Source organism: Phyllostomus discolor, chromosome 10 (assembly GCF_004126475.2).
Source record: "Phyllostomus discolor isolate MPI-MPIP mPhyDis1 chromosome 10, mPhyDis1.pri.v3, whole genome shotgun sequence".
In the NCBI taxonomy this organism is placed as follows: Eukaryota; Metazoa; Chordata; class Mammalia; order Chiroptera; family Phyllostomidae; genus Phyllostomus; species Phyllostomus discolor.
The window spans coordinates 85,290,452-85,310,961 of record NC_040912.2 but is presented as its reverse complement, the minus strand read 5'-3'; the positions used below and the strand labels follow the sequence as shown (position 1 = coordinate 85,310,961).

At 43.0% G+C, this 20,510-nt stretch overlaps 1 long non-coding RNA gene across 1 annotated transcript; it reads right to left on the bottom strand.

Annotated features, from left to right (window-relative positions):
* Positions 1-15,196: 15,196 nt before the first annotated feature.
* On the bottom strand, positions 15,197-20,071 carry LOC114507264. The gene is made up of 3 exons (XR_004899737.1): positions 19,286-20,071; positions 16,245-16,495; positions 15,197-15,441 (listed from the first exon to the last, which is right to left on the bottom strand). It is a non-coding gene; the product is annotated as an uncharacterized LOC114507264 (long non-coding RNA).
* Positions 20,072-20,510: the final 439 nt, after the last annotated feature.

Here is a 20,510-nt window from a genome sequence, read left to right as displayed (position 1 = left end):
GGGGCACACGATGGGGAAGAGAGAGGGTGAATGTTCAAGGAAAGTTGCAAAGCAAGGCAGCTGTTACTGGCAGGAAAAACAAATGGAGAGTCTGAGCAATATCTGTATAAGTACATTGTTTGTAAATACTGTATTTTGCCATGTATAATGCACACTTTTTGCCCACATTTTTTAGGGGAAAATAAGGATGCACTTTATACATGGTCAATACCTGAAATACTTTGTACCTGCTCTTGTGTTTTGTAATTATTTGTGACATAAAATTTCTTGTACCATAATATGTTCAAAAACAAATGCTAAAATTCCTTTATAATACAAAAAAAAAACAAGTCTCTAAATATAAATAAATAAATAATTGAATTAAAAATTAAAACAAAAGATATTTTTTCCTGCTATTTACCTAAGGAAAAAATGTATGTCCTCACAGACTTTTATTAGAATGTTCATAGCAGTTTAATCTTTACAGCAACTGACACCAAATAAATACCAACAAGAGAATGATACAGTCGACCCTCACTGTCCATTTTACCTTCCCATCCCCACGTGCTCTCTGTCTTTGTTAACTCCTCTTTTATTCCTTTTAGCATGGCTGGGAGGGCGAGTAGAAGTAAACGGTCAGCTGAGCATTTTAAACAGAAAGTCAGGCTGCTTATTTCTTCTTTTCCCTGGAACTTTACTGTAATATCCTGGGGGGGTGGGGGGGTTGTCAGCTGTCTGATTTTCAGGAATCTTGATCCTCCTTGATGCTCTGTTCCCCATCTTATAGCCCTGGACTTGGTAGGGTACGTAGGAGTTATTAGGGTTCTCATATGCAGTGTACACAGCCCAGTTTGGAGAGAACCAGAGCTGTGAACCAGAGAACCAGAGCTGAGTTTTGTGGAGAGGAATGGATAAGGGTTGAAGAAAGGGCAGATTTAGGAGAGGTTCCTCCTCTGATCTCTCTCTCTCTCTCCCTCTCTCTCTCTCTCTCTCTCTCTCTCTCTCTCTCATGCTCTAGGAGTCATGGACAGAGAACGTAGGGCTAACTCAGATTACAGAGCCTGGAAAATATCCCTAAATATCACAAGAAACCAAGATAGGTCGCTTCCAAGGTCAATGCCATTGATGCTCTAGTTGGAGAAGAGGCATTCCTCACAGTTTGAAACACAGATATCACAGTGTGGGGCTGCCCTCGGGTCCAAGGCTGCTGGCTTTGCACTGGGAAGTGGAGAGATGGGTGACACTCATGGGGGGGGGCGTGGGTGGACACTTGCATGTATGTGTACACGGGTACCTCAAAGGAATACAACTTAAGGAGGTTAATCTCGAGTTAACATCAAGTTTATTCCTTCATTAGCATCTCCAATGCCACTAGACAGCAGGCAAAGGTGTCTCCAACCCTGAGCATCTGTTAATGTCCGGAGGCATCTCTGAATCAGGAAAAAAAATTTTCTCCACCTGAAAAGTTTCTTTGCACTGACACACAAGGGACTAATTACTTCCTCACTTTGAAAACTTTGTAAGCAATTGAAGCAATTATCTCCCTCTTCAGTGTGTACCCTTCCGCTTCACTTCTACTAATACATTAGAGCACAACACTCAGAGCTCTCTCCCGAGAGACTCTAAGCTGCCGCTCTCCCCGCCTCCTCCTCATGGCCCTCTCATGCTCACAGGCCCAGCACAAAACCCTTGCTCTCCCTCTGCTCTTCTAAAGTGATGTGCTCCTGACTTCTGGGCTTGGGAACCTGGTTTGGAATCAAAGAATCACCCCATTATCCCCAGAATCCCACAGGAACAACTCTGTCTCAGACTTAGATGAATATAAAATACATTTTACTATGGTGCTATTAGGCAGATGTTTTCTTAACCTGAAGGACCCTGCTAAAAGAGTATTTTATGGAGTATTTGCCATTAATTTTCTAAAGACGTTTCTCCTTGGTGATTATTCTTCCAAATTGCATCGCCAGAGGTAGAGTCTGAGAGTTAGAACCTCAGGAATGCTCACCTACGTTTTGCATTAACTTGTTCGGTAAGCTAGACCAAGTGATTCAGTGTCCAAAATCTCGTTAGAATGGTAAGAAAGCGTGTCTTTTTTAAAAATTTTATTTATTTATTTTTAGAGAGAGAGAGAGAGAAACATCAATGTGCGGTTGCCGGGGGTTATGGCCTGCAACCCAGGCATGTACCCTGGCTGGGAATTGAACCTGGGACACTTTGGTTCCCAGCCCCATGGTCCATCCACTGAGCTACACCAGCCAGGGCCAAGAAAGCGTGTCTTGAAAATTGGGAGAAAAATCTGTCCTAGTGAGATTGATCCTTAGATACGCTGGCCCCCTTACATTTTCTCTTGATTTGACAGGGGCCGTAAGTGTACGGAAGGCCATGTGAGACACTCTAGGACGGTGTTTGCACGTGAAGAAAAGTGTGCCCTGCATAGACCAGCTTGCTAAATGGAATCCTTGGATCAGTTTCAGAGTGCCTCCCTTAAACTCACAGGTCAGAATTGACTTCCATTCTCTGCCTGACCGACTGATGGGGAACACAGCAGGGAGATGGCTTGTGTGAAACTATTCACTACTCCGCTGCCAAGGTGGCCTACCCTGCTTTCAGGAATTTAGTACGCTGGATCACAATGCTTCCACACTCGTACTTCATCTGCATCCTGGTTAGTAAAGGAAGAGGTATAAAATATCTACTATGCTCCTGATGTTGAGAATACACTTCATGTTGAAGAAGGACATTCTCTGACATAACAAGGATACCATTATCACATATGAGAAAATCAACATTACTTCAGTAATATAAAATGTATAGTCCGTACTAAATTTTTCCAAATACCTTTATAGCTTTTTAAAAATACAAAGATCTTATCCAGGTTCATGAATTGCATTTGATTACTTTCTTTAATTTGTTTTAATTGATCACATTTCCTTGGATCATTTTTATCTTTTTATTATTTTTTAAGATTTTATTTATTTATTTTTAGAGAGGGAGAAAGACAGAGAGAGAAACATCGATGTGCGGTTGCTGGGGGTCATGGCCTGCAACCCAGGCATGTACCCCGACTGGGAATCGAACCTGCGACACTTTGGTTCGCAGCCCGAGCTCAAGCCATTGAGCTACGCCAGCCAGGGCTATCTTTTTATTTTTTTAATGCCATTTTGTTTTTAAATTTTTCCATGACAGTTGACATACAATATTACATCAGTTTCTGGTGTACAGCATAGTGATTACACATTTACATACCTTACAAAGTAGTTTTTATATTCATTTGACACCATAACTAGTTATTACAGTATTATTGACTGTATTCCTTATGCTGTATTTTATATCCCCGTGACTATTTTTGTAACTGGCGATTTGTATTTCTTCATACCTTCCAAACTTTTCCCCCACCCCTCCAGTCCCCCACCCATCTGGCACCTATACTGTTCTCTGTATCTGTGAGTTTTTTTCTGTTTTGTTTGCTCACGTTTTTTTAGATTCCTTACATAGGTGAAATATGTGGTGTTTCTCTCTCTCTGTCTGACTTATTTCACTTTACATAATATTCTATAGGTCCATTCACATTATCATAAATGGCAAAATTTCATTCTTTTTATGGCTGATTAATATTTCACTGTATATACGTCCCACCGCTTTATCCATGTCCTCACTTTGTCCATTTGTCATAGATGGACACATAAGTTGCTTCCATACCTTGGATATTGCAAATAATGCTGCAATGAACATAGGGTGTTTCAGATTTCTTCCAAAGAATTATTGTCTTCAATTTTTTCTTCAATATCTTACAAATTTCCAAGTAGAGGTCTTTTTTCCTCCTTGGTTAAATCCATTCCCAGGTATTTTTTTGATGCAATTGAAAATGGGATTGCTTTCTTAATATCTCTTTCTGATAGTTTATTATTGGTATATAAAATTCAACCAATTTCTAAATGTTCATTTTGTATGCAGCTACTTTACTGAATTCATTTATCAGATCTAACAGTTTTTGGTGGAATCTTTAGGGTTCTCTACACACAATATCATTTGCAAATGATGAGTTTTACTTCTTCCTTTCCAATGTGAATGCCTTTTTATTTCTGTGGTCTGATTGCTGTGGCCAAGGCTTCCAGCACCAGGTTGAGTGAAAGCGGAAGTCCTTGTCTTGTTCCTCATCTTCCAGAAAGAAGCTTTCAGCTTTTCCCCATTGAACATGTTAACTGTGCGTGTGCCATTTATGGCCTTTGCTATGTTGAGGTGTGTTCCCTCTGTGTCCCCTTTGCTGAGAGGTGTTATCATAAATAGATGTCGGATAATGTCCAATGCTTTTTCTTCATCTATTGATATGATTGTGATTTTTATCCTTAATTTGACTTAGGTGGTATATTGCATTAACCAATTTACAGATAAGGAAACAAGCTTGCATCCCAGGAAAAAAAAAATCCCACTTAATCCTACTGTATGATCTTTTTAAAGTATTGCTGAACTCAGTTTGCTAATATTCTGTTGAGGATTTTTGCATCTATGTTCATCAGGGATATTGGCCTATAATTTTTAATTTTTTAGTGTCTTCGTCTGGTTTTGGTACCAGGGTAATGCTGGTCATATAAAGTTAGTTCAGGAGGCTTCCCTTCTCTTCAAATTTTTGAAATAGTTTGAGAAAAATAGGTATTAATTCTTCTTTGAATGTTTGGTGAAATTCACCTGTGAAGCCATCTGGTCCAGAATTTACGGCATGTTTATTGGGGGTGTTTTGATTACTGATTCAGTTTCGTTAGTAATTATCATTCTGTTTCTTCCTGATTCAGTCTTGGAAGATTATATATTTCTAGGAATTTATCCATGTCTGTCCAATTTGTTGGCACACAATTGTTTGTAGTATTTTATTATAATCCTTTGTATTTCTGTGGAGTTACTGGTCACTTCTCCTCTTTCATTTCTGATTTATTTATTTGGGCCCTCTATCTTTTTTCTTGATGAATCTGGCTAAAGGTTTATCAATTTTGTTTATCTTTTCAAAGAACCAGCTCTTGGTTTTATAATCTTTTGTATTGTTTTTTAGTCTCTATTTCTTTTATTTTTGCTCTGATCTTTATTATTTTTCTCCCTCCTACTCACCTTGTTCTTTGTTCTTCTTTTCCAACTTTCTTTAGGTGTAAGGTTAGATTGTTTATTTGAGATTTTTCTTGTTTTCTGAGGTAGGCCTGTATGGCTAAGAATTTCCCTCTTAGAACTGCCCTGGCTGTGTCCCACTGATTGGGGTCATCGTGTTTTCATTTGTCTCGATATATTTTGATATCCTCTTTGATCTTGATATTAACCCATTCATTGTTTAATAGCATGTTCTTTAGCCTCTACATGTTTATATTGTTCAGTTTTCTTCTTGTAACTGATTTCCAGTTTCATACCACTGTGATTGAAGAACATGATTGATATAATTTCAATCTTCTTAAATTTTAGACTTCTTTTGTGGTCTAACATGTGGTCTGATATGGAAAATGTTCCAGATGCACTAGAAAAAAATGTATATTTTGCTGCTTTTGGATGAAATATTCTAAAAACATCTATTAAGTCCATCTGGTTTAATGTATCATAGAAGGCCACTGCTTCCTTGTTGATTTTGTCTGGAAGATCTACCTATTAATGTCAATGGGGTATCAAAGTCCCTTATTAGGGTACTGCTGTTGATCTCTTCCTTTACGTCCACCAATATTTGCTTCATATATGTAGGTGCTCCTGCATTAGGTGCATGGATGTGCACAAGCTATGTCCTCTTTATTATCATTAAATCCTCTTCTTGTTCTCTTGTTACAGCCTTTGGTTTAAAGTATATTTGTCTCATATTAGTATTGTTACCCCAGCATTTTTGTTTCCATTTTCATGAAGTATCTTTTTCCATCCCTTCACAATCAATCAGTCTCTGCATGTCTTTCAATCTGAAGTGGGTCTCTTGTAGGCAGCATATATATGGGTCTTGTTTTTTTTTTCCGATTGTATTTATTTATTTTTAGAGAGGGAAGGGAGGGAGATAGAGAGAGAGAGAGAGAGAGAGAGAGATCAATGTGCGGTTGCTGGGGGTCATGGCCTACAACCCAGGCATGTACCCTGGCTGGGAACTTTGGTTCCCAGCCCGCGCTCAATCCACTGAGCTACGCCAGCCAGGGCTTGGGTCTTGTTTTTTTATGCATTCAGCCACCACATGTCATTTGATTGGAGCATTTGGCTTATTCACATTTAAATTAATTGTTGATAGTGCACAGTTATTGCCATTTTATTGTTTTCTGATTGTGTTTGTAATTCTCTGTTCCTTTCTTATTGTCCTGTATGTTGATGACTTTTCACAGCATTATTTTTGGATTTCTATCCCTTTACTTTTGGTAGATCTAGGACAGATTTTTGGCTTGTGGTTGCCATGTGATTTATAGAACATCAAGGGGACCACAACGGATGTGACCAGGGTCTCTAGGACAGAGAGGGGGCGGAGGAGGAAATGCACAGGGGCACTGCAGATGTTCACCAACACCATCATGATGACGAGGTTGCCCACTCCTGTCACTAAGGAGAAGAGGAAGGAGGTACAAACAAGGTGTGGCAGAATGCTTGGGTGGCAGGGAAGCCTAAGAGATAAAATTCAGTGACGCTGGGGTGATTTTCCAACATGTATTTCTGGGTGCTTGTTCCTTATGATGTCTAGAGAACAAAGGAGATGTAACTCTGCTTCTGATCTCAGATGGAGCAGAAACAATAGCAGGTGCAGAAACAGTATCTTTCCCTCCTGTTTGTGTATGGGCTCCACCACATGACTGGAGTTCTAATGTCTGTGTTCTAATGTCTCTCCCATGTGGCCACTGCCATTTTTTTAAGAATATACACAATATATGAAGAAAACAATCTGGCCAAGAAAGAGCCCAGTCACCGAAGTGCCAGCTCATAGGCTCTGCCCAGCACACAGCACCTGCATCTCTCAATCCGCAGGTCATCCTGTCTCTCCCTCCACTCTGAACAGCCGTTCAAGTCTGCCTCCCTGACTACAACGTGCTCCTCTGTACCACTGACTCCCTTCCATCTGGAATGCCCTCAACAATCTGGCCCACCAAGCACATTTTACCCTGTGAGTCCTCCGGTATCCCATGCAACAGAAATGTTTTCTGGCCCCAACCTACCCAGAGCTGCTGATGTATTTCCTCTGTATCTTCATGACCCAGAGACCACTTCCACAATGGTCCTTTTGAAGCTTTTCCTTCACCTCTAGCATCATGGGTATTACTGATGGGAGGGGGATGGGAAACTCACTCAAGAGCTCTGTAAGATTTCAGTGGCAAGGACCGAGTCTTTTTCATCCTACCGGTCAGTGAGTTCCTGGGTGAATTACTGCTTTCTTCCTCCTTATTCTTGGGAGAAAAGGTCTACCTGGCTTTTCTCCCCAGTGAATGTGTCTTCCCATGAAAGACAGACTAGTCAGTGCCTGAGCTCAGTCAGTCGGGGCCTCTAAGACTCTGATACCACAATCGCCAGACTCAGAGGAGGAAGGTCTCCAGAAGGGGCTGGGAGGAGGTTCTACCTGTCCCTCAACCTCCACCTGTCCGACATCGACCTCATGCTGGGAACGGCAGACAAGAGGCTAAAGGTCCCATTTCAGCATCCCCTGTCTTTGCAAGAACTCCAAACGCTAGATAAATCAGGGGATCAGAGCAGCCAGATGTGAACTCTGGGTCCAGCCCAAGCCGCACAGGTATGTGCCCAGGGTGTCCATCTCGGAAAGTGACCGGAAAGTGAGGCAAGTCCCCCAGAGCCAATGTTCCCCTTTACAGCCAAAGTTTTCCTCCAAAATTATTTGAAAAAAAATTAAAGATCCAGTTGTCACTAACATAAAATAGACCCAAGGACTTGAGCCCCCTAGGATTTCTGGGATCTGGTCCTCCGTTCCTTCGGGTCTTTGCTCAAGTGCCCGAGATCAGGGGGCCTTTTCTCACCATCCCCTCTAAGAGCACATGCCCCTCTTTGCTCGGTCACCTCACCAGGATCCGTTTATCTTCTTAGTTCTCCTTGCCTAAAATTATATGTTTACTGTTTATTTTCTGTCTCCCATGTTACAGTGGAAACTTCATGAAAGCAGAAACTCTGTCATGTCTACTTACTGCTTCTGATTGGTGATGAACGGTTCTGAATGAACGAATGAATCCATCCATCAAGGGATGGGCCTAGGGACAAAGTTCATCCAGTCCTGACTGTGGCTGATTTTGAGGCAAACTTCGCTTTCTCGCCCTTCAGTCTTCACTGAAACACTGCCCTGTCAACCCGCAGTCCTCTCTCCGGAGCTCCCCTATGAAATGGCAACTGGGTAACAAGGACCAACGACAGACTTCTTGGGAGACTCCCTGTTTTATCTTCCATCCTTTCTGCTTGGCCGGGACCCAATGACAAGAAAGGAGAGAGCAGAGTCCTGGCAAGACCAAGGAGCTGCGTCTTGTCAGACACTGAGTCGGGGAAGCACGGAACCTGCTCTCTTCTGCGCAGGGGGTGTTTGGAGACGAGCCCACCCGTTAGGCCGCCCCCCAAGCCCACCGTAGATGTGCTTGTTGAAGAGAGCAGTCAGGCCCAGAACCTCCCATCCTGATTTCTCCTCCTCTGTCCTTCACAGAGGGCGACTCCTGAAAGACACTCACCTCCAGAGAAAGGGACTGGACTGGAAAGTTCTATGGCTCTCCTAGAATCAGCCCAGGCCACCTCCTACCCGACTTGTGCTGAGCAGGCTCTGGGGGCCAGGGCAAACCTCTGCTGCCCTCCCTCTCAGGGAAAGAGGAGACTGTCTTCACATAGGCACTCAGGGAAAAGTCCAGAATAATAGGGCTGCAGGAAGTGCAGCTGTCTCTGACCTTCTCCCTCCTCCTTTTCCTCCCCAAGGTGTCCCCAAGGAAAGTCACACCCTGAGGGACCCTAGGGACGCAGTTAAGGGAAAGCCAGAGAAACCTTCAGCCCTTCTCTCCTGAGGCTAATCAAATTGTTGAACCCCTTAAAGTTTTTTTATGGGAAGACTTGAAACCCCCTTATCAGGAGCTTCTTAGCACCCACGCAGCCTCTGGGAGGACTTGCTTCCCAGACCACAAGTCCTAATTACCACAAAGCAGTCCAAACCAATCTCCTGTTCTCTCTCGTGCATCTACCTTGTTCCATTTAGCACTGCAGATACCCCCGAGCAGAAGATACACACACAATTCTAAGATACAAAAAAACACAGACCAGGGACGGGCAGGTGACGTGAGTGAGATGGTGCAGTAGGCAGTAGTTCCACAGAGACGTAAGAAGACAAGCAGAGGCTGTCAGAACTTTGTCAGAACTCTGCAAAGCAACCAAGGAGACACTAGTTCAAGAAAAAAGCAACTAAGAAATGTTACATTCCCAGAACCACTGGGTTTGGTAATTATTCTTTTCCTGTCGAATGCTTTTGGAACATTGCTGGAATCAATTGACCATATGCCAAGAAGACAAGAGATCCAGTTAAAAAATGGGCAGAGGATTTGAATATACATTTCTCCTAGGAGGACATACAGATGGCCAACAGACAAATGACAAAATGCTCAGTGTCACTAATCATCGGAGACATGCAAATTAAACCCACAATGAAATATCACCACACACTTGTCAAAATGGCTACCATCATTAAATCAACAAACAAGTGCTGGCGAGGACATGGATAAAGGGGAACCCTAGTGCAGTGCTGGTGGGAATGCAGACTGGTGCAGCCGCTGTGGAAACCAGTTGGAGTTTTCTCAAAAAATTAAAAATGGAACTGCCTTTTGACCCAGCGATTCCACTTCTAGGAATATATCCTAAGAATCCCAAAACACAACTCACAAAGAATATATGCACCTGTATGTTCATAGAAGCATTATTTATAATAGCCAAGATCTGGAAACAGCCCAAGGGCCCATCAGTAGATGAGTGGATGCATAATGGAATACTACACAGCAGTAAAAAAAAGAAAAGGGAACTCTTACCTTTTGCAACTGCAAGGATGGACCTAGACAGTTTTATGCTAAGTGACATGAGCCAGTCAGTGAAAGACAAATACCATGTGGTCTACTTTTATGTGGAATCTAATAAACGAAATAAACTAATGAACAAAATAGAAATGAAGCATGGATACATGGGGCAGACTGACAGCTGTCAGAGGGGAGAGGGTACTGGAGAAAAGAAGGTGAGGGGAGTAGCCAAAGAACACACACGCATAACCCACGGACACGGACAACGGTGTGGGGATGGCCTGGGGGGTGAGCAGGGGCTGGGTGGGGGTGGGCCAGGTCGGGACAACTGTAACAGTATCAACAATGAAAAATAAAGAATGAACAAATAAATAATCAACTGCCCATGAGTTTATTTCTCTAAACTCTCAATTCTAGTCTATTGATGTATATATCTATCCATATGCTTGTACTACAGTGTTTTGATTATTGAAGATTTGTAGTGAAGTTCTGAAATCAGGAACTGTTTGAGTTATACATGTAGATAAGAAAATGTTTGAAATGTACGATAGTCAATATCTAATATTAGAGAACACGAGGTTGAATAACTGAAGGTCACACAGCAATTTAATAGCAAATCAGATTTAATGACGAGGGTCTCCTGACTCCTGGACGAATGTTCATTATTAATACAAAATACTGTTTTGTAGAGGATTTTCTATAAATAATAAATTGTCCTGGAAGATCCCTTAGAACCTACAAACTTTGAAATTATAAGACTCAAAGATATCCTATAAAAATTGTTTCATTTTGGTGTATGATAGATGTTGAGTGAATATTTTTCCACACATCTTATCCTAGAGTAAGCTCCAAATAGATACCAGGGCTAAATGTAAAACCCAAAAATAGAAAAAAAAATCGGTAAATTTCCTTTAGATTTGGGAGTACAAAAAGATTTTCTCACTGTGATACAAAATCCAGAAGCATAAAAGAAATGACAGATTTGACTACATAAAAAGGTTTTGAAGTTTGACTTTTGCCTGTCAAAATAACTTTAAGCAAGGTCAAACACAAAAGATAAAATTGGAGAAAATATTGGTAAGGTACTAGGGAGGCCTCCCAAAAATGGAATTATCTCCTGGAGGGCGGGCCCCTTGTAGTACAGGCTTCCCCGACTAGGTGAGTGTTCTAGGAACCCATCTGTATTAGTGTACCACAGGGCATTGTTGTGAGAGGCTGCATTTGGCTTCAGCGAATTTTTCTGAAAGCTCTTTCAACACGTTTGCCCATTTCATGGTGGGCAATTTACGAGCGCACCCGCCCACACTGCACTGAGTGTTCAGCAGCTTTTGAACAAAAACAGCATGACCCCCGTACCCCACCCTCCCTATTTATCCATCTCACCCTGAGCAACTTTTTTTGTTTCCCCAGATGATAAAATTCCTTAAAGGGAAATGTTTTGCCAATGCGGGAGAGGTGGAACAAAAAAAATGGCAGAAGCACTAAAAGGCATCAATATTAACAATTTAAAAATTGTGTTGAGCAATGGAAAAAACATCTTCATAGGTGTGTTGTGTCAAACAGAGAGTGCTCTGAAGGTGACTGAAGTTTAAGCATGTAAGAATACACATTTCATAAATTCTAGTTTGGTGGGAGGGTTCCCCCTCATATATCACAAATAAAAAGCTAATCTCTATAAAATCCTCTTAAAATGAAGAAAATAGATAAAAAAGCTGATAAAAAGTAAATAGTAGAAATAAACAAATGGTCCTTGCAAATATAATGTTCACGCCCTGGCTGGCGTAGCTCAGTGGATTGAGCGTGGGCTTCGAACCAAAGTGTCGCAGGTTCAATTCCCAGTCAGGGCACATGCCTGGGTTGCAGGCCACGACCCCCAGCAACCACACATTGATGTTTCTCTCTCTCTCTCTCTCCCTCTCTCTCCCTTCCCTCTCTAAAAATAAATAAATAAAATCTTTAAAAAATATAATGTTCACTTCACTCATTTAAAGAGAAATTCACATTAAAATTACATGAGACACCATTTCTCATCTCTAACTCTGGCAAAATGATTTGTTGGGGACACTGAGGCAGACAGGACAGAGAAAACTGCTTCCCTGACAACCTGCTCCTTCGAGGGCAGGTCCAAGGATGCTCACAGAGGGAAGGGGAGGGGTGGGGCGTGTCTTCCTACTACCCACCCTGGGGCCTTTGGAGGCTATCGAAGCTTCATTCTGCTCTGTGCTCATAGGAGACTGCTACTTTTAGATTCTGTCCTGTGATAAAACATCCTCAAGAAGACACAGAAAAGGAGAAGAGATTGATGGAGATAAACAGGTGCATATACATAAATGTATTGCAGCCTATCGCTGATCAAAACTGGCTGAAACACAAGGCTTGGATGGGTGGGATCAATGCACCGCAGGCAGAAATGAAAACTGCCGGCTTCCCCCCAGCCCACCCTTTTGCAGCTCTGCCCCTGCAACACCCACACAATGGGGCACTGGGGCGCCCTCTCTCAGAGGAGCCAGAGAAGGGAGGGAAAATGGTGTGAGCTTGGTTTCTGCCCTGGACTCCTCAAACAGAAAGATCGCTCCACCTCCCCTCAGGAGCAGAGGATGGAGCAGGGCAGGAGGTCAGGAGTGATTAGTGACAACCTCTCCCGCAAACCAGTGAGTTGGGGAGTAAATGTAAGTACCCTAATAATAATGTATCACTTCCATCACACAACTGTTACAGAAAAAAGCTCACCTCCCCAGGGGTCTTTTTTTTTTTATTATGTCCATTAATATTGTCTTTGCTGCCACTGTCATGTTAGGATTTGTGGGTCTTAATGCCAGAGCTTGGTGAAAAGGAAAGGAACTATTTACTCAAAAGTTATACCAGTTACAGTTATGGCAGAATGTCACCGTTAAATCCCAAAGTCCCTTTAAAACACACACACACACACACACACACACTCCTGCCTCCCCTTGCCAAACCAGGCTGGTCAAGGGTACCCTATCTCAGGAAAAGAAAAGAGAAGTCTGAATTTGGCTAGGCTCGTGTTCTTAATTTAAAACCGCATCTTCATGGCAAGCCGGGGAGTCCTTCTGCACGCTTTCAAACAGCTAAGAGAGAGCTCCGCACACTGCTGCATCTTGCTTTCCTGCTTCCTAAGCCATGTGGTCAAAGGAGCCCCCTCTCTGCTCCTAAAACCGTGTGGTTACGTCCCCACGTGGCTGCCGTACCCGGGTTTAAATCCCAGGCACGGATCTCCCTTGCAACTCCATTTCTGACTCCTCCCACGATCGGCTACCCCTGCCAGCACTCCCGTATTTTCTGCCTTTTTTGGCCACCATACTTAGGCAGGTGTGGCCCCTGGTGGCTTGGGGCAAACCATCTCTAAGCTCTCGCACGGGTGCTGTAACCTGGGAGCTGCCCCCCAGCTACATCATGGGTTAAAGTCATGCATACCTTCCTGGCCCCCCACAGACTGGAGTCTAGTCTGCTGTTACTGACGTGCAAAACAACTCTCAGTCCCCGTGCTGCTGCTTTTCCCAGCCCCCAGGTGAGACGTGGGGGCCCTGGGGCCTCTCACTCAGCCTATGCCCCATTAAGTCTACACCCCTATAAGCCTACACCCTGTTACACAAACCCACCCTCTAGTTACATTCACCTAATCTTCTGTGTTCACTTACCCTGTACGCTCCCCATTCTGGACTGTTGACTGTTTGCCAAGTGCTCACTTACCGACTGCTGCCCCTAGCTCCCTGGATTCAGACTCTGCTGATTCTCCGAATGCCCTCTCTGCCCACCTCTGCCCATTAATATTGTACCCGAAGTTTATGGACTAGCTCTTTCAAGTAAGCCGTTTTTCCACCCAGCCGTGATCCCTTCCTCTCTGGCACAGCCCAAGCACCCTGTACCTACCTTTCCTCAAGAACTCCTCGGGCTCAGCACTGCACTACAGTTATCTGTGGATGCGTCTCATCCTCATTATGTGGCTTTTAATTCATAGTTCAGTTCAGGGGCAGGATTCGCTTTTATAGTCTTTGTACCGTCCGGTGCACTTTCTAACACAGTGCAATTTTTCACTAAGTTTTTTTTAAGAGAGAAATAAATGCATGAATAAACAAGAAATCCCCCAGATCCTCATTTCTAGAAAAGTTTTGCCAACTGAAAATCCGAATGCTCTTTGATATATGCAGACACGCACTGTGATCTTCAAAACCAGTGAGGCGCTTTACAGCTGTAGTTGCACTGCCCTTGGTGTAGCCTCAGCAAACGTAAGCAACACTTCAGTCCTACAGATCTTTTAAGTAGCTCATGAAAACAACTACAACAACCCATAGACACAAACACAAACACATACACACACACACACTCACACTGACCCAGGAAAGGCCTTTAAAACTATTGCTAAATCATCTAATCGATTTTCAGCAAATTACTGTTCAACTGTGTGGCGTGTGGTTTATGTCTTGCCCAGATAGAATCCCAGTAGTTATTGCCCCTCATTTCTACTTGGTCTTTTTTGTTCTTAGGATAAAGCAGACAATATTTTAAAAGACATATCTGAGCTAAGAGAATCCAGAAAGCTTCCTGGGTGGCTTCCACTTCCTGAAGCCCACATGCATGTTTTTGGTGTTATGCACACTCACTCACACAGGCTGGGGGCGAGCCGGCGCGCAGTGAAAGAAAGCAGAGCCATGCCAACGCCCAGGAGTCAGCGCCGATCTCTTTTGCAACTCCAGCCAGGCCCAGCTCTGGGGAAGCCTGGGACGGAGACGCGTGATGGAGTGGGTGTGGGTCGGCTGGGGTGCGAGGGCATCTGTGGAGCGCGATGCGAGCTTATTCTGCGGAAATAACGTTCTCGATCCACGGACTGTAGCTGTGGAGGTCGGTGAAGACCATGGTGTGTCCCGTCAGAATGCAGCCTGTCGCCCAGGACATGATTCCTTGTAACTCGCTGCCACATATGGCGGGGGCGGCTGCGACCACCTGCTGGACAGAGCAGAGGTCAGAACGTCCCTCCCACCTGAGGGTCCCTCAACACCTGAACAAAAAGGAAAGCCGCTCTATTTGCCATGCGAAGGAACCCAGCATATAAGACAGTATATATGCCGCTCCTGTCCACTGCACTAACTGCCCCCACCCCTTAGCACGCCCTACACACACATTTCAGAGCAGTAGCTGGAAGGCAGCTTCGCACCGCCAGAACAGCCGTTTCTCTCCTCTCCAACACAGGCTGGAGGACAGAGAGTCATTCTTCAGCTCCTGTCTCTCTGAGCTCTAAACTAACTGTATATCCCACACCCTGGACGAAGGGTGACAGGTCACAGACACAAAGACAGAAGCAAGCTGCAGAGCCTGTAGGCGAACGAGACGAGGAAAGGTACCTGGCATGGGTCTCTGCTGCCTAGTGTGTTTCCCATACAGAACATGCCTGGAAGGAACTTTCCATCCAGCAATCTCATGCAGTCTAAATCAGGATCCAATCGACTCTTCATGCTGTACAGGGTGCTGCCTGTATTCCCTAGGCACAGGAAACAAGAGATTTTCATTCTGGTTTGCGTTATCATGAGGCACGCTGCCCCTCCTCCCTCAGGGCTCATTCTCCGTTGAAATGGACTCGGGGGAAGAAGCATGGATGAAACATACCCTCCCACTCCATTTACCATCTCGGATGGACCATCAGCCTCAAGGGGTGGCTGGAGAAGAGGCAGCAAGCAAGATCTGAATCCAAGCTATGCCATCGCCAAGTTTGGGGCCTTGGACAATCTGTTAATCTTCAAGTCTTGGTTTTCTCATTTAAAAGATATATATCCTAATAAAACATCTACACGATGTATGAAAACAACTGAATAATATGTACAGGGGACTTCGTGCCTGGTACGTAATCAGTGCTCAACAAATGGTAGCTATTACTGATGTTGTAGTCATGACAATATCACTCCTGTTAGGTCAAGGGAAAATACGACTTCCACGAATTTTCAAACTGAGACTCAAAGAAGTTAAGCAATGTGTCAATAACCCTATCATAAATGGCAGAACCAATATTCGAACATAGACCCCCGGATCCCAGCCCTCTGTGGTGTGTGCCAGTGTGATACATACACGTAACAGCTCAGTTTAGGGTCCGATTCCCGAAGGCTTAGAGGAGGTCACCCTTCTACTTCGCAGAGCCAGCGGTGCTGCTCTAGTTCAGCCTCGCACCTGTGCTTAGAAATCGGGCACCGGGCCTACAGTTTCCAAGACCTTCCCCTAATTCCTCAGCGACCCTACAGGTGTGAATACACCCAAGAACACAACTACCTCTTCTTTTTGATAGCCACTCACCCAAAAAATCTGTAGTCTGTAACCAGGTGTGAATCACGCAATCTTTAACTTCATCATTCAGAGGAGCAGGTAAGTGCAAAGTGTCCGCGGAGAAGAAGGTGAGAGGCACAGACAACTGTATCAGCATCAGGTCATTTTTGGGAGATGTGACAGTGAAGTTTGGGTGGATGAAGATCTTCTTATAGGGTATCATCTCCCCAGTGGCGTCTTGGAAACTTCGAGAACCGCCATGTAAGATAACCTGGAGATCTCTGGAAAATGGACACACACAAATGGGTGCCATCATACATCACAAGGCCAGTCTGTCCCCCTCACACACACTCAAACCTGTGCACACCATTTCTCTTCTATAGCAACCCGTTAACCTTCTCTTCTTATCCCTATCCATGTGGTCTTTTAGGCGTAGCTGCCACAGGTGGTCATGCAGGTTGCGCACTCTGTAAATTCAGGGGTCAAGCAACGCAATGGCTTGGGCTCTGCTCTCAGCATAACTCCAGAGAGCAGCTCCAATCCCAGACCAAGACAGATGGAAGAAGCATACACACGCACAGTCAAGGCTTGTATGAAAGTGGTAAGTTCTCTTAGGGGGCTCTTTGGGGTAGGAGGGGAAAGCAAATGTGTGGTTGTACAACGAAACTAAGTTATGGCTTGGAGAGAGCTGAAATATTTTAAAGCCAGGGAGGACCATATGAATACATTATGCTCTACCGATTGCTATCGAAACTCTGCTGGGTCAACAACTTTTTCTGGTGGTCCTTTAGGAGAACAGCAGTCAAAAATCCTGGATGTCCCACTGGGATCCATTTAATATCCCCTTGCTGTCATGGCTCAGGACCCTCGGTTCAGAACAGGACACTCCCTTGAGGCCCCCGCTCTCTTACTCAGGGATCTCTGCAACCGTGACAGGAAGGGTAAGTACCACGTTGGGAGCTGAGCGCCAATTTCTCTGCTAAACTTCCAAATGCCAAGCTTATCTTGTCTCCTAACAACAGTACCACTTGCCTCTCAGCGTGTTCTTGTCGCTTCGCTGGGAGTATATAAGATACAGTCTAAAGGGATAGGACAGGAATGGGCCCAGTAAGACCATCCTTCAGGCAACCCCACGGACTGAGAAGCTTGGCAGATCTCATTAAAGCAGCATCCTTTCGATAAACTTTGTTCGGGGTCAATTTTAGAAGACACTGTACGTTCTCAGGGCTCTCCTTTGTCTTGTTTCTGTGTGGTCTTTATGGTCATCTGCTTGGAGTGAGGGATTTTGCGGGGCCCCAGTTGGGGGCGGATGGTCTTCAGCCACGTTGTTTTTGCTGACCGCTGTAGTTCTCGTGGGGTCATCTCAGTCTGCCCGGTCCCCGGGAGCACACGTGTAAATGCTGCTCTAAACGGCATAACTCCCCAGCGACAACAGGGAATTGCAGTGGCCCCTTAGGGGAACTTCTGACAAGAGCAAGATTGTTCCTTTGAGGGACACAGTAGAACCGAAAGGAAAGAAACCTTCACGGTAAGATTCGCTCTTGACCAGCTAAACGAGAGATCACTTACTGGATCACCTCCTGCATGTCCACACCCTGGGGATTAATAAGAACTGGCGTTTCGATGACATAACATGATGGAATCGTGAGGCCTGACTTACTGTTTAAAACAGCTGTAACGGCTCTCTTGTGTGTCTGTGCTTGCCAAATCGGCCTTTTCTGTTTCTGAGATTACTCTCCTTTCTTGGAGAAGGAAACTCACTCATGTTTACGGTGTTCATTTAGTAACTATATAAAATGGGTCCCCTGTTATAGTTTCTTTTTTCTTCCTCTATTTCCCTTTTCCCCTTCTTCCAAGAATCTACTTTAATTTACCATAAAATATGTTTGTAAGTAAATACAGAAGTTTATATTGAAGAGAGTTCATGATAAATAATAGATGACCATCTCATTTTGATAAGTTATGGTGAGTAAATTTTGACTTAAAACAACTCAAAAGCATGAAAAACTAAACTATGGTGGAGAAAAAAAACAGAATAATGGTTGCCTCTGTGGGATATGGATGGAATATACCTGAGGAGGGACATGAGGAAGGCATTAAGATGTTGTTTAACTTTAGACTTTGCTACATTAAATAACCACATTAAAACTTATAAAGCAATGGCTAAAGGAACAGAAATAGTTGCATATATTCCACAAAAATTAAATTTGAAAGCTATCTAAAAATATTAATCTAATAAAATGGGAAAAGTATTTTCAGATTAACATAAACAGAGTAGAAATTCATAATAGGCAGAAACAAGTCCAAATATAGCAAAATTCAAAGTAAATAGAAAAGGCCTAAATTCACCAGTTAAAAGACAGAGATTGTAATATTGTACTTTTCAAAAATCCTGCTACATGTAAATTAAAAGACATGCTTAAAACAAAAGGATACAGAAAGATGTAAAGAAAAGGAAAAGAAAAGATGTAAAATTATATACCAGGATAATACTAAGCAAAAGAAAACCAGGACTGGTATATTAATATCTGCCTAAAAAGATTTTAAGACAAAAAATTGTCTATCTGAGGAAAATCAATAACATAATGACATGTTCAATATTATCAAGAATATACAAAATATATAGTTTATAAATGTACTTAAATTTACAGGTACTTAAAAAAATAACCTGAAAATATATCTCTGATAAACTTATGAAACTATTTTGACCATTCTATTAATACTAGAGAATATTTCAATACAGTTCTCTCAATTGTTAATATCAAGCAAGAAAAATTTAGTAAGAATAGAGATTGGGACTACAGAATGTAACACATTTAACACATTAAGAATTTTCTATCCTAAGATCAGAGAGTATACACTCTTTCAAGCACATGAGAAAGGTTTATAAAACTTGACTCCATACTGGTCCAAAGAGCAAGCTTCAATTATATTCAACAGTAACTGAGGTCCTGTTAACCATCACAGCCCTAGGATTTCCCAACCAGCACAGATTGTTCAGAATTCCCCAAGGGGTGTTGAGTCCCGGCCTTGGAGCTCTGGAACAGAGCGGACCGGTCCCCGTTACTTACGGTAAGAAGCAGTGTGCAGCTGTTATGACCCACTGAGGGGCAATCAGGGTCCCCACACAGGGCTGGTGACTGGACCTCAGATATAATACGTAGAACAAATGATTGAACTCTCCCGTGCCTGCACATGGAACCGCACCTGGAACACAGAGAGAAGAGGATCAAGAGACATTCCAGTTGATTAAAAGAAACAGAGCGGTTATGGAGCGTTTGGGATGCCGGTGTCAGACTATATCAATCTTTACCACTCACTCACCACTACTTGATGGTACCAGAAGATCGTACTATAAAAACACAGTACTGAGCACTTCCCATACTTTAAAAATTTTTTTTAAATTTTCACAGAAAAAAAAACTGTTGGGTAGATAAATTTTAAATTATTTTACAGATTAAGAACCTAACATTAGGAAACTTCCTTGAGGCCATACAAATAGTGTACGATGGTTGCTTCAAGGATTCAGACTTCAGTCTATCTGATTCCAAATCCCATGTATGCACTTATTCTCCACATGACCTCCTTACTTCTCTCCAGACACCCTTGCTCATTCCCAGTCTCCCAAAATCTTACTATGTCTTGGCTCTATCCACCAGACCCTCAGCAATGCAGCCTTTCCTACATCTCCCTGACTTTTCCTACTAATTCACTAGGGATGTTCTGGGACCAGTTATCATGACTCCAACAGAAATGAAAATTAAAACTTTAATTCTGACATGAGAATGTAGGGAGAGATACTTGGTACAGATGGGCACTTAAATACTCTGGAAATAGGTGCCTAGATTCAGATTCTGGCTCTATCATTACTATTAGTATGAACTTAAACAAATTATGTAAATATCTATATATTAATTCCTTATTTGTACACTGAGATCTTAAACTTCTATCCTAGGGTTATTTTGAGCATTAAATGTGTTAATATATTTAAGTTGTTTGGAAGAATGTTTGGCATATAATGAATGCTCGATAATGTTATTTCTCAACATTTGAAAATCAATTTGGAGCTGCTTCTTTGTGTTTTTTTTTTTCTGGGAATTTTATTTTTTCTGACCTTATGTTTAAGTCTTTAATCCATTTGAGTTCATTTTTGTGGGTGGTGTAAGACAAGGGGTCCATCTGAATGTTTCTGCCTGTGGTTATCCCATTTACCCAACAACATTTGTTGATAAAACTGTCCTTTCCCCATTGGGTGTTCTTAGTTCCCTTGTCAAATATTAGTTGACATACATGCAG